At 43.6% G+C, this 15,191-nt stretch overlaps 1 protein-coding gene across 8 annotated transcripts in view; it reads left to right on the top strand.

Moving 5' to 3' along the window:
• The window catches only part of COMMD1 (copper metabolism domain containing 1), a 960,866-nt gene that overhangs the window by 369,563 nt on the left and 576,112 nt on the right, over nt 1-15,191 (top strand). The window lies entirely within an intron of this gene.

Raw genomic sequence — 15,191 nt, 5'->3', positions numbered from 1 at the left:
GGTGGGGCGCAGCTCGTGAGCTAGTGGCGGCGCGAGTTTGATCGCGGCGCGCGGCGGTGTTCGATCTGCTTTCCCCGGACTCGGCCGGCCCGCCCCCACCGGCTCCCGCCAACCTGCGGGGGCCTGAGCCCGCGGGAATTAGGATCCGCCCCTCAGATGGGGGATGCGTTCGGAAAAGGGATGGCACACCCAGTTGTTTTGAACTCTGGGAGGGGTGGAGAAAGGAGGGAAAGGAACACTTCCGAGGCCAATTGTAGGCCCCAGACCTCTAATCCATTTTAGAGGCCTGGGTTGGGCCAGGTAGCTGAGAGAGAGGTTGGGGTGAGGCGCAGGGCGTGCATTCTTGGCGCCTCGTGATCTTCTCAGGGTCTCGGAAAATATATCGAAATACTTCTTGGGAAAGTCTTAAAATTTCAACTCTGCCTCCCCAGGCTGGAATTTGGCCGCTTCGACAACCAACCTTTCCTGAAAACCAAAACATTGTAATCCCAGGTTATTGGTTTGACAGCGCATGTTTTGGCTGGGTGAGCTTGCATGCCAACTGCGTCCCACCTGGTGCCCTTGATCTGCAACACTCAGATTTTCCTTTCACCCTAGCGGCTCTTCACGTACTAAATCATCACCAAATAGTATTTTCTGTGAAAGTCACATGCACGTTGTCTTTCACGTGGTTGCGTCTCTTGTTTGTTCCCAAGCGTCCTCCAAATCAGCTTTACAGATTGTTCTTTGCTTAAGAGCAAATAGCCCACCAAAATTTACTAGGCCCTTTGTGCCACCAAGAGGTAGATAAATGGTTTATTGAAGTAATACAATTTTCTTTAGCAAATGTTCGTTCACGGTGGACTATGACTAACTTCAAAGCACCACTTATTCTAACTCCCCCTCCAATAAAGAAAAACCCAACAACTCAATGTTTAGATGCACCAGAATGATTTTGGATGATTTTCAGACCTAAGTTTTTATTCATTACATAAATGAATAATATCAAGCCATTTTATATACATATATACATACATATATAAAGTACTATGTATGATATGTGATGTACAGTTGGCCCTCTATCCGTGGGTTCCCCATCCTCAATTTCAACCAGCCCTGGGTGGAAAATATTTTTAAAATAATACAATAAAAATAATACAAAATAAAACGCAATGCAGTATATTTATATAGCATTTACATTGTATAAGGCATTATAAGCAATGTAGAGATGATTTAAAGTTTACATCATATAAGCTATTATAAGCAATCTAGAGACTGAAGTGTAACGGGAAGTTTACAAATACAGTATATGCAAATACAGTAAATCCTCACTTAACATGGTCATGGAGAGGATCTTGGAAACTGCCACTTTAAACACAAGGATAGGCCAGGCATGGTGGTTCATGCCTGTAATCCCAGCACTTTGGGAGGCGGAGCTCGGCAGGTCACTTGAGGTCAGGAGTTCGAGACCAGCCTGGCCAACATGGTGAAACCCCTCTCTACTGAAGATACAAAAATTAACCTGGCGTGGTGGTGGGTACTTGTAATCCCAGCTACTCCGGAGGTTAAGGCAGGAGAATGGCTGGAACCTGGGAGGCAGAGGCTGCAGTGAGCCAAGATCACGCTACTGCAGTTAAGCCTGGGCAACAGAATGGGACTCCTCAAAACAAACAACAAAAAAACTGTAGAAGGACATATAACAAAATCAATTTTACCATAGGCCTGTAATCCCAGCATTTTGGGAGGCCAAGGTGGGAGGATCGCTTGAGCCCAGAAGTTCAAGACCAGCCTGGGCAACATGGCAAAATGTGGTCTCTACCAAAAATACAATAATTAGCTGGGCATAGTGGCATGCGCCTGTAATCTCAGCTACTCAGGAGGCTGAGGTGAAAGGATCACTTGAACCTGAGAGTTTGAGGCTGCGTGAGCTGTGATGATGCCATCATGCCACTGTACACTCCAGCCTGGGTGACAGAGCAAGACCCTGTCTCAAAAAAAAATTATCAATCTAACGCCGGCAAAAGTATGATTGTGTATGATGCTAAAACAGGGTGAGAGAGAAAGGATCTCTCTTTTTTTTTTTTTTTTTTTTTGGAAAAAGTGTCTCACTGTGTCTCTCCCAGGCTGAAAGGATCCTCCCTGACTCAGCCATCTGAGTAGCTGGGACTATAGACACATGCCAACATGCCTAGCTAGTTTTGTGTGTATATATATGTGTGTGTGTATTTTTTTTTTTTTTTTTTTTTTTTTTTTTGTAGAAAAGGGGTTTTCCCATGTCACCCAGGCTGATCTCAAACTCCTGTAGGCAAGCGATCCTCCTGCTTCAGCCTCACAAAGTGCTGGGATTATAGGCCTGAGCCACCTTGCCCAGACAGGATACTCATTTCAAGAAAAACTTGACCTGGGAAGATAAAGTCTGGGTTGTACCCCTATTTCTATCAAGCTCAATTTAGTGTGGAGAATGTTTATAGAAAATTATGAGTATTCTGTCAGTGAATAATCTACGTACAGTCTGTGAAGCCTCAAGTCAGTCAGGAGCAGAATCAGCAGTTGCCTGCAGGTGAGTTGCTGCCTTTTGAGAACATAGTGAAAAAGTATGTGACAAGGCTGCTAAATCTAGGAGATACAGTTTGATAGTCTGAGAAATCTGTACAGTTCTTCTACGAGGTGACATTCAACAATGGATCCCAAGATTCTCTTACTCATGGAGAAATGAGATAAGTATATCACTTAACTTGGACCATTCTCAGACAGGACGGAGGAAGCTATAGCTGTTTTGTTTGAAGTACTTCTAGGCCAAAAATAAAAATAATGACATGGGGTTATATGTCTGCTGCAACTGTCAGTTTAGGCTGCTGTAACAAAGTCCCATAGTCTGGGTGGCTTAAACAACATTGATTTCTCACAATTCTGGAGGCTGGAAGTGTGAGGCCAGAGTGTCAGCATGGTTTAGGTTCTGGCAAAGGCCCTTTTCAGGGTTGCAGACCGGTGACTTCTTCCCATACTTTCTTGTGAAGGGGAAAAAAATGGCTAGAGAGCTTTCTGGGGTCTCTTTTATAAAAGAGCGCTAATCTCATTCATGAGGACCCCACCCCCATGATCTACTGATCTCCCAAAGGCCATATCTCCTAATACCATCACATTAGGGTTTAGGATTTCAACATAATAGTTTTCAGGGGACACAAACATTCAGTCCATTGCAATATATAAGAAGCAAAATAGAGTAGGTAAACTAAAATTGGTACCTGTGGGTTGAAAAGATACGCCATTTCTTTCTTGCACAAAAACATCTCATTATGGGCCAGGCATGGTGGTGGCTCAGGCCTGTAATCCCAGCACTTTGGGAGGCCAAGGTGGGTGGCTCACGAGGTCAGGAGTTCAAGACCATCCTGGCCAACATGGTGAAACCCTGTCTCTACTAAAAATACAAAAATTAGCTGGGCGTGGTGGTGCGTGCCTGTAATCCCAGCTACTCGGGACGCTGAGGCAGGAGAATCGCTTGAACCAGGGAGTCAGAGGTTGCAGTAAGCTGAGATCATGCCACTGCACTGCGGCCCAGTGACGGAGTGAGACTCTGTCTCAAAAAATAATAATAATAAAATAAATTTTTTAAAAAAAATGAGCTGGGTGAGGTGGCTCAGGCCTGTGATCCCAGGACTTTGGGAGGCTGAGGGGGGCAGATTACCTGAGGTCAGAAGTTTGAGACCAGCCTGGCCAACATGGTGAAATCCCATCTCTACAAAAATACAAAAAATTAGCCAGATGTGGTGGCACACACCTGTAATATCAGTGCTTTGGGACACTATTATGGGAGAATCACTTGAGGCCAGGAGTTCAAGACAAGCCTGGGCAACATAAATAAGACTTTGGCTCTATAAAACTAAAAAAAATTAATCCAGGCATGATGACGCATACCTGTGTCTTAGCTACTCGAGGCTGAGGCGGGGGGATCCCCTGAGCTCAGGAGTCAGGCTACGATGAGCTATGATCAAGCCACTGCACTCCAGCCTGTGCAGCAGAGCAAGACTGTTTTTAAAAAAAAGAAAAATGGTATAGGGAGTCATGGAAAAATGTGAAAAATAAAAGAAAAAAAGAGAAAAATCAGAAAAAACCCTGTCTTATCAGGTGCTCTGACTAGAAAAAAATGAAGAATCTACAGCAAAGTCAGTGAATCTATTTCAGTAGTTCTCAAAGTGAGGGCAGTTCCCCCCCGCCCAAGACATTTAGCAATTAAGTGTTGTCTATCAAAACAACACTGTCAGCTAATGTCAGAATCAGAGCACACTACAGGTAGATCAGAAGGTGAAGTATATCAGAAGTATAATAACAGCTAACATGGAAACACTTTTGGTTCTTGCAACTGGTTGGGGAGGGGGTGCCATAGACATCTAGTGGCAGAGGCCAGGAGTGCTGTGAAACATATTGCAATGCACAGGATAGCCCCCTATATCAAAGAATGAGAAGCCTACATGTCAATATGCAGAGATTGAGAAACCCTGATCTATTTATAAATATTTTAAATTATCCTAGCCCAATAAAGGGGAGAAGAGAGAGCGAGAGAAAACGAGTACATGAGCAAGTACATTGTACCTCAACAAGGTCAGTGCTTCTTTTATTTTTATTTTTATATATTTATTTTTGAGGCAGGGGCTCGTTCTGTCACCCAGGCTGGAGTACAGTGGCATAATCACGATTCACTGAAGCCTCAACCTCCCTGGCTCCAAGTGGTCCTCCTGCTTCAGCCTCCTGAGTAGCTGAGACTGCAGGTGTGCACCACTGCACCCAGCTAATTTGTTTTATTTTCTGTAGCAACAGGGTCTCACCTTGTTGCTGAGGCTGGTCTCAAACTTCTGAGTTCAAGCAATCCTCCAGCCTTGGCCTCCCAAAGTGCTGGGATTATAGGCATGAGCCCCAGTGCCCAGCCCTGGGAGATATTTTAAAATGTATTTTTAGAGCTGAAGAAATTCCTCTCTGAAGAGATCAAATCATCATAGTAAATGCATTAATAGCAAATTCTCAGTACTTCCCCTGCTTTCAGGTGGTATTATGTTTAAACCATTTCAAGCTGGTTTCTACGTGCTTATTAAGAATGTCAGATCAAACAGCAGATAGACTATAAGCCCAGACAGATGAGGAGGTGAAGGTAATTATAATAGCTAACATTTACTGAGCACTTATTATGTGCCAGGAACTTTCTTTTTTTTCTTTTCTTGTTCTTTTTTTTTTTTTTTGAGATGGAATCTCGCTCTGTCACCCAGGCTGGAGTGCAGTGGCGCGATCTTGGCTCACTGCAAGTTCTGCCTCCTGGGTTCACGCTTTTCTCCTGCCTCAGCCTCCCGAGTAGATGGGACTACAGGCACCTGCCACCACACCTGGCTAATTTTTTGTATTTTTTTAGTAGAGACAGGATTTCACCGCGTTAGCCAGGATGGTCTTGATCTCCTGACCTCGTGGTACACCCACCTTGGCCTCCCAAAGTGCTGGGATTACAGGTGTGACCCACCACGCCCGTCCTGTGCCAGGAACTTTTCTAAACATGTTATGATATCTATTCATTTAATTTTCACAACAGTCCAATGACGTAGTCATTATTATTGCCATTTTAAGATGAGGAAATAAATACAGAAAGTTAAGGTATTTGAAAATAAAATGAAAAGAATTCAAGGATATCCCAGAAAATAATTAATAACTTAATTGAATGAATGAAATGTGAAGTAGTTTCCTAGAAGGAATAAACTTTTAGTTTTTATTTCCTTCCCTTCCTTTCTATTCAAATATAAATTCCAGAATATTGAGTAAAAGAAATTCTATTCACTACTACTTATTTATTTAATATTTGTTTAACCATTCTATTGTCTTTTTTTCTTTTTCTTTTTTTGAGATGGGGCTCTCACTCTATCGACCAGGCTGGGAGTGCTGTGACACAACCACAGTTTACTGCAGCCTCAACCTCCCAGGCTCAAGCAATCCTCCCCCATCAGCCTCCCAAGTAGCTGGGACTACAGGTGCATGCAATTACACCCAGCTAATTTTTGTATTTTTTGTAGAGACAGGGTTTTGCCATGTTGCCCAGACTGGCCTCGAACTCCTGGGCTCAAGCAGTTCACCTGCTTGGGCCTCCCAAAGTGCTGGGATTACAGGCATGAGTCATCATGCTCAATCCTACTATCTTTACCTAGGGAAATGCAAAAGTAAAAAATTTATTTCAATAACTGGTATAACATTTGCCCAGGCACTGAAAATTGCCACAGTTCATGAAATATTTTCTTAAGAGTGGTATAGCATGATTTGGCAGTACAACTCTTTATTCGTAACGTTACTAGAATCTGAAGATTTTCAATATTTAAAACACTTTTAACATGAAAAGTGAAATGAAAAATATTACATAAATATATGAGCCATTACAGTCGTAATTTCAGCAGTTGAATCCCCTGTAGATGAAAGTGTATGCCAGTTAGCTAAAAAAAAAGTAAAATGATATATATGTAAAAAGGATCCCTGACCCTAACTTTGGATGGTGTGACACAATTTTTCACCTCTATGATGGGGTATAGAAGTAATTTCCATTCAGTAGAAACTGTACTTTGAGTCCCCATACAGTATTCGATAAATTACATGACATATTCCACACTGTTTTTTATTTTTTTTTTCAGACAGAGTCTTGCTCTGTCACCCAGGCTGGAGTGCAATGGCATGATCTTGGCTCACAGAAACCTCCACCTCCTGGGTTCAAGCGACTCTCCTGCCTCAGTCTCCTGAGTAGCTGGAATTACAGGCATGCGCCACTACTGCCCGGCTAATTTTTGTATGTTTAGTAGAGACAGGGTTTCACCATATTAGTCATGCTGGTCTTGAACTCCTGACCTTGTGATCCACCTGCCTCGGCCTCCCAAAGTGTTGGGATTACAGGCGTGAGCCACCGCAGCCGGCTGATATATCCAACACTTTATTATAAAATAGGCTTTGTGTTAGATGATCTTGCCCAACTATAGGCTATTGTAAGTGTTCTGAGTGCCTTTACTGTAGGCCAGCCTAAGCTATGATGTTTGGTAGATTATGTGTATTTCTTTTTTTTTTGAGACGGAGTCTCGCTATGTCGCCCAGGATGGAGTGCAGTGGCCGGATCTCAGCTCATTGCAAGCTCCGCCTCCCAGGTTTTTACGCCATTCTCCTGCCTCAGCCTCCCGAGTAGCCGGGACTACAGGCGCCCGCCACCTCGCCCAGCTAGTTTTTTGTATTTTTTAGTAGAGACGGGGTTTCACCGTGTTAGCCAGGATGGTCTCGAACTCCTGACCTCGTGATCCGCCCATCTCGGCCTCCCAAAGTGCTGGGATTACAGGCTTGAGCCACCGCGCCCGGCCTATTCTTTTTTTTTTTTTTGAGACAGAGTTTTGCTCTTGTAGCCCAGGCTGGAGTGCAATTGTGGGGTCTTGGCCCACTGTAACTTCCGTCTCCTGGGTTCGAGCGATTCTCCTTTCTTAGCCTCCCAAGTAGCTGGGATTACAGGCGCCTGCAACCATGCCCGGCTAATTTTTTGTATTTTTAGTAGAGACAGGTTTTCACCGTGTTGGGCAGGCTTGTCTTGAACTCCTGAACTCAGGTGATCTGTCCACCTCAGCCTCCCAAAGTGCTGAGATTATAGACGTGAGCCACCGCGCCCGGCCTGGTTATGTATGTTAAATACATTTTCAACTTACTTGGCCGGGTGCGGTGGCTCACGCCTGTAATCCCTGCATTTTGGGAGGCTGATGTGGGTGGATCACAAGGTTAGGAGTTCAAGACCAGCCTGGCCAACATGGTAAAAACCCGTCTCTACTGAAAATACAAAAATGAGCTAGGCGTGGTGGCACATGCCTGTAATCCCAGCTACTCAGGAGGCTGAGGCAGGAGAATCGTTTGAATCCGGGAGTGGGAGGTTGCAGCGAGCCGAGATTGCACCACTGCACTACAGCCTGGACAACAGAGTGAAACTCTGTTTCAAAAAAGTAAAATTTTCAGCTCCTAAGTTGAAATGGGTTTATTGGGATGTAACCCATCATTTAAGTCCAGAAGCATTTGTATAAGCATAAGATCATAATATCCTTATTTACCAGCTCTTTTTATAATATTTATTCAATTCCATGGGTATGTAAAACATTTTTTGTTTATGAATACATTCATTCCTCTTCTCCTTTTTCTTTTTCTTTTCTTTTCTCCTTCTTTTTTTATTTTTCTTGTTTTTTTTTTTTTTTTTTTTTTTTTTTAAATACAGAGTCTTATTCTGTCACCCAGGCTGGAGTGCAGTGGCATGATCTTGGCTCAATACAACCTCTGCCTCCTGGGTTCAAGGTCCTGATTCTCGTGCCTTAGCCTCCAGAGTAGCTGGGATTACAAGCACCCACCACCACGCCTGGCTAATTTTTGTATTTTTGGTAGAGACAGGGTTTCGCCATGTTACCTAGGCTGGTCTAGAACTCCTGGCCTCAAGTGATCCACTCACCTCAGCTTCCCAAAGTGATGGAATTACAGGTGTGAGCCACCATGCCCAGCTTCCCTCTTTCTTTTCACTTGGTAATATTAAAAAAGAAAAAAGGAGGGCTCTTGGAATTGAAGAAATCAAGGAAAATTCTCTTCTCACTAAACACTTCCCCAAAAAACATTGTGAAGGTTGTCAAAGGGGCTTTTTTTAAAACTAGGCTCTGAATCTTGGATACTTACTCTTTTCTAGATGAATACAATAATCTGCTGGATATCAAGTAGTAGTTGTTGCTTGTAAGAAAACAACTGAATTTACCATTTATCAGTATCTACTACTTGCCAGATGCTTTGTGTATATATATATAGAGAGAGAGAGAGAGAGAGAGAGAGAGTCATAAATAACTCAGAAATAGGGCCAAAGTCATTTAAAATTTCTAAATGTTTGAATGTCTAATAAAATTAAAAGTGAGATTTTAAAAATCTTGTTTACAGTGAAATCTTGCTTATGCCATAACACTATGAATCCAGAGAATGTATGATTTTATAAATTTAAACTAAAATATTTTCCTGATTTATCCAGATAAGTATTTCATGACACCTTTTTTTTTTTTTTTTTTTTTGAGGCAGAGACTTGCTCTGTTGCCCAGGCTATAGTACAATGGCATGGTCTCGGTTCACTGTAACCTCTGCCTCCCAGGTTCAAGCCATTCTCCTGCCCTTAGTCTCCCAGGTAGCTGGGATTACAGGCGTGCGCCACCATGCCTGGCTAGTTTTTATTATTTATTTATTTATTTTTGAGATGGCATCTCCCTCTGTTGCCTAGGCTGGAGTGCAGTGGAGTGACCTCAGCTCACTGCAAGCTCCGCCTCCCGGGTTCACACCATTTTCCTGCCTCAGCCTCCCGAGTAGCTGGGACTACAGGCACCTGCCACCATGCCCGGCTAATTTTTTTGTATTTTTAGTAGAGACAGAGTTTCACCGTGTTAGCTAGGATGGTCTCGATCTCCTGACCTCGTGATCTGCCCACCTCGGCCTCCCGAAGTGTTGGGATTACAGGTGTGAGCCACTGCGCCCAGCCATGCCCGGCTAGGTTTTGTATTTTTGGAGGAGACAGGGTTTCACCATGTTGGCCAGGCTGGTTTTGAACTCTTGACCTCAGGTGTTCCGCCCACCTTGGCCTCCAAAGTGCTGGGATTACAGGCATGAGCCGCTGGTGCCTGGCCTTTTTGTTTTTTGGGTTTTTTTGTTTGTTTGTTTGGAGACAGTGTCTCGCATTATCACTCAGGCTGGAGTGCAGTGGTATGAACATGGCTTACTGCAGCCTCAACCTCCCTGGGCTCAGGTAATCCTCACACCTCAGCCTCCCAAGTAGTTGGGACTACAGATATGCATCACCATGCCCGGCTAATTTTTGTATTTCTTGTAGAGATGGAGTTTCACTATGTTGCCCAGGCTAGTCTCAAACAACTTCTTGTTAGAGACCATATTGTCCAGACTGGTCTCGAACTCCTGAGCTCACCAATCTGCCCGCCTCGGCCTCCCAAAGTAGTGGGATTACAGGTGTGAGCCACCATGCCCGGGCTCATGACATTTTTCTTTGCCTACCAAAATCCAGTTCATTGGACCCTTAATAAAAGTATTTTAATATATTTTAATTATTTTTAAACCTACTCTGAGATTGAAGGCTGAAGTATTTGAAAATATTTCATAAGTCTTTCCTATGTATATCAAATTATACCAAAGAACACACTGAAAGTAATTTGCCTAATAATTTAACTATAAGTTTTCTATAGAACCTAAATATAATTGCTAATGTCCTACATAGTCTTTTCTTTCCAGATTGTGTGTACACCATGACAAGCAGCGCTTCTTTCTCTTTATGAGGTAAGAACAGAATTCCCCAACAAGAGTTTGACAGTGGGCCGGGCGTGGTGGCTCATGCCTGTAATCCCAGCACTTTGGGAGGCCCAGGCGGGTGGATCACGAGGTCTGGAGATTGAGACCATCCTGGCTAACATGGTGAAACCCCAAACCCTGTCTCTACTAAAAAAAATTAGCCGGGCGTGGTGGCACGGGCCTGTAGTCCCAGCTACTTGGGAGGCTGAGGCAGGAGAATCACTTGAACCAGGGAGGCGGAGGTTGCAGTGAACCGAGATTGCACCACCATACTCCAGCCTGGGTGACAGACTCCTTCTCAAAAAAAAAAAAAAAAAAAGAGTTTGACAGTGAATTTGAGAAAACGAGAGCACAAAATGAGCATGTAAGATGGGCAAGTGTGCATGAAACTGAGGCTGGGGCAGAATGGCAACACTGAAACAACTGGGCCACCTCTGCGGCTGGAGGGGCTGTGTAATTGCAGGCTGGGCGGCTCAGGCTTAGTGGAAGCCATATGCTATCCAGAAGGCTGAGTCAAAACAAGCAGACATGCCAGGCTGAGGAAATAGAAAACAGCGCAGGGTTGTCCTTCAGAGGCAATTAAGTGGGAGATAATTAAGATCACAGACTTAATCACGCAGGTGGTATTTGCATTCCTCCAGGCAGAAGCATCATGGTTGTGATAGACCAGTGGGCTCAACTCAAGGAAGCTATGGAGAAGAAGTAAGAAGATTTTGTGAATGACAGCAGTATAAACAGTTTCAGCGTCTTCCTCCCTTCCTCTCTTACCAGGATAAAAACCTCCCCATCACATGCAAACTTCTCAGATTTCCAGGAGGCCAAGAAACCAATGCTGTACACAGATTAGTCCAAAGGTTTAGAGAGCTTCCATCCACTGACTCTTTCCAGCATTTTCAAAATCCAGGATGGTCCACAATGGCCTGTTTTGTAAGTTCATGCTTCCACTCCATGGCTAGAAAAGACTGGAGGCAGGTCAATGGAATTCTTCACCCAGTCGTGTACAATCTTATTTTCTAGTAGGGTCAGCTCTGATGCTAGAGAAAGATACAAAGAGACAAAAGGTAGTCCTTGAAATAAGTAAGCCTGGGAAAGACCAGCAAGGGGTCGTTGGACGTTTGAACAACTCTTCATCACCTTTCCATCAAAAGAGTTTACTTGTTCCTAACACCTCATTGAAAATGTGGAATGTGGCCTGTTGGGGCTTCCACCTTCCTATTATCCTGTTACAGAGCTCAGCACAGCTATCTGGACGCTCTGGCTGAATCCTTGTTGTGAGTGATGTGAGTGCCCTTCCATGGACTGGAACCAAGAAAGGAAGAACAAGCCTTCCCTTTCCTTTCTGCCATGGTCTTTTCACATTCCAAAGCAGTTCTCTCCAGAGAGGACCCAGAGGACTGTAGGCAGCCCTAAGGCCATCAGGGGCAACTCCTAAAAGAATTATCTTCTGGTCTCTTCCTTTAGGGAAGCAAAACTGAGGATGAAGCCAGTGTTTTTTCTCCCTTATAGTTTTTCTCACGGATGAATGGTGTGGGTGCGAAGAGTGCTTTCAGACATTTAAGCTTGAGTGGGACTGAAAAATTTGCAAGTGAAAGATACATTGCCAGGTGAGGGTGGGGGTTAGGGGAAGGGTAGCTAGGGGAGGAAAAGAGGACCCCTAAAGGACCTAAAGGGTCAAAAAGAGAGCCAGTAAGGAGGACAGAGTAAACGGAGCTTCCAAGACAAACTCTGCCTGTCCTGGAATCTAGAGAAAGAAGTAGAATCACATGCAGATCTAAAAAGGCAACCAGCCGGACATCATAATGAGGTTCTCGGTAGGAGAGCATGAGAGAATTTGCTTTTATTGGCCCCAGCAAACATGAAATGCGCAAGGTCTTATGCATAACATAACTTCATTGGTTGTTGAAGGCTGCAACCAAACAACTTATACTGTGGAAATAACTGACATACAGAAAAACACACAAGATTTACTCAGAGAACAAGAACACCTTTATTTATGAATTCCACATCTATATTTCAAATTCTGCTCCTACAGGAGACATATGACTGTGCAATAACTCCACAATGTGGAGAAAGAGGTTTGAGCTGTACCAGAAAAAGTGAATTTCACAGGACCAAACAATATTTTTATAAATGTTGCCACATTAAAAAAAAATTGTAGTAGTAAAATGGGACAGAGAAAAATGTTTGGAATCAGAAGATCTGGATTCTCCTCCCAGTTCTGCCCTTATTAGAGCTCTTTGCCTTTTATGATCAAACCACTAGAAGGTTCCTAAGATCTTTTCTGGCTCAATGATAATACTTAACTTCTGTGTATTCTTTTCTTCTTAAAGATGAAAGCATATAAAGAGAAGTGTAGACTTTTTTTTCTACTGGGAATTTTGTGAATGTGAAGCTTAAGGAAGTTTAAGGAAGCATTTTCCATACTAATTCAGTCAATTATTCACTTAAATAATATTTTTTTGAGTCCCACCATGTTTTATGTGCTGCGCTGGGGCTGGGAAGACAATGATTATTTCCGTAGGCAGAAAAGGACCGAACAATAGTAATGTTTTTCCAATAATTGGATCTATAATAAAGTAATCACACATTGTTTTATAAATTTAATGTTTAGATTTGTTAAAATTTAATTGTTTAAATTTTAAAGTTTTATCCTTAACAAGTGGGGGGTTCATTTAGGTGTATTGTTGGATTTTTTTGTTGTTAAATACCTGGGAATTATTATTTATTTATTTATTCTTTGAGACAAGGTCTCACTCTGTCTCCCAGCTGGAGTGCAGTAGCATTGGCTCACCACATTCTTTGCCTCCTGGGTTCAAGGGATTCTCATACCTCAGCCTCCCAAGTAGCTGGGATTGCAGGTGTTCACCACCACATCTGGCTAATTTTTTTTTTTTTTTTTGAGATGGAGTCTTGCTCTGTTGCCCAGGCTGGAATGCAGTGGCACAATCTTGGCTCACTGCAGTCTCTGCCCCCAGGGTTCCAGCGATTCTCCTGCCTCAGCTTCTTCAGTAGCTGGGATTACAGGCACATGCCACCACACCTGGCTAATTTTTGTATTTTTAGTAGAGATGGGGTTTCGCCATGTTGGACAGGCTGGTCTCGAACTCCTGACCTCAGGTGATCCACCTGCCTCGGCCTCCCAAAGTGCTGGGATTACAGGTTTGAACCACCACACCCAGCCAAGTGTTTTAATTTTTGGTAGAGACAGGGTCTCACTGTGTTGGCCAGGCTGGTCTTGAACTCTTGACCTCAAGTGATTCATCGGCCTTGGCCAGGCTGGTCTCAAAACTCCTGCCCTCAAGTGATCCACCCACCTTGACTTCCCAAAGTGCTGGGATTACAGGCATGAGCCACCACACCTGGCCTGTTGTGTTTTTTTTTTGTTTTTTTGTTTTTTGTTTTTTGTTTTTGTTTTTGTTTTTGGGTGGTGGGTAGTGGGACAGGGTCTTGCTTGGTCTCCCAGGCTGGAGTGCAGTGGTATGATCATGACACACTGCAGCCTTGACCATCTGGGCTCAAGCCATCTTCCAGCCTCAGCCTCCCAAGTAGCTAGGACCACAAATGTGCACCACCACTCCTGGCTAATTTAAAAAATTATGTGTAGAGATGAGGTCTCATTGTATTACCCAGGTTGGTCTTCAACTTCTGAGCTTAAAGGATCCTTCCACCTTGACCTCCCAAAGTGCTGGGATTACAGGCATGAGCCACCATGCCTAGCCACCAGGGAGTTTTTTCACTGAATAATCTTGAAAGAAGTCTTTGAAGAGAGTTCAGAATCACTTGGTTAAAAATATGTATTGATAATCCACTCCGTGCCATGCTCTGTTGTAGGTGGTGAGGATAGGGTAGGAAATAAGTCAGGCAGAGCCCCTGCCCTCCAAGAACTCATACTTTTGGGTCCATTAAAATATGATAATTTTAAACTAGTATGCATTTATGCAATTAAAATTCTGTAGCATGCTAGTCAATTGCCCAAGCTTCATAAGATGGGTCTGAAATTTTAAAAGTGATTTTTAAAAATAATTTAAGACTGTTTTTTTATTTATTTAAACAATTTGTGACAAATCGCCACTTTTTCTAGCACTGCTGTTAGAGTGTTCATTTTAAGAAAATGAATGTGACCATGCCATTTTCTCTTCTCTTCCCCAGCTCTTCATCCCTCCCTCCCACTACCCCCTGCCAAAAAAAAAAAAAAAAAAAAAAAAAAAATCCTTCTTCCAGGCATGGTGGCTCATGCCTGTAATCCCAGCACTTTTGGAGGCTGAGGTGGATGGATCACTTGAGGCCAAGAGTTCAAGACCAGCCTGGGCAGCATAGCAAGACCCCCATTTCTACAAAAAATACAAAAATTAGCTGGGTGTAATGGTGTGCCTGTAGCCAGCTACTGGAGAGGCTGAGGCAGGAGGATCACTTGAGCCCCAGAATCCCAGGAAGCTGCAGTGAGCTATGATTGTGCCACTGCACTCCAGCCTGGGCAACAGAGACCCCATCTTAAAAAATAATCCCGGTCAGGCGTGGTGGCTCACGCCTGTAATCCCAGCACTTCAGGAGGCCAAGGCGGGCGGATCACAAGGTCAAGAGATTGAGACCATCCTGGCCGAGAGATTGAGACCATCCTGGCCTCTACTAAAAATACAAAAACTTAGCTGGTGTGGTGGCACGTGCCTGTAGTCCCAGCTATTCGGGAGGCTGAGGCAGGAGAATCACTTGAACCGGGAGGCAGAGGTTGCAGTGAGCCGAGATCACCCCACTGCACTCCAGCGTAGAGACAGAACGAAACGCTGTCTCAAAAAATAAATAAATAAATAAATAAAAATAAAAAAATCCTTCAGTGGCTACTCATTACCTTAAAAGAAAAG

This window comes from Macaca thibetana, chromosome 13 (assembly GCF_024542745.1).
Source record: "Macaca thibetana thibetana isolate TM-01 chromosome 13, ASM2454274v1, whole genome shotgun sequence".
Lineage (NCBI taxonomy): Eukaryota > Metazoa > Chordata > Mammalia > Primates > Cercopithecidae > Macaca > Macaca thibetana.
The sequence above is the reverse complement of the archived record's forward strand: the minus strand, read 5'-3'. Positions and strand labels throughout refer to the sequence as shown.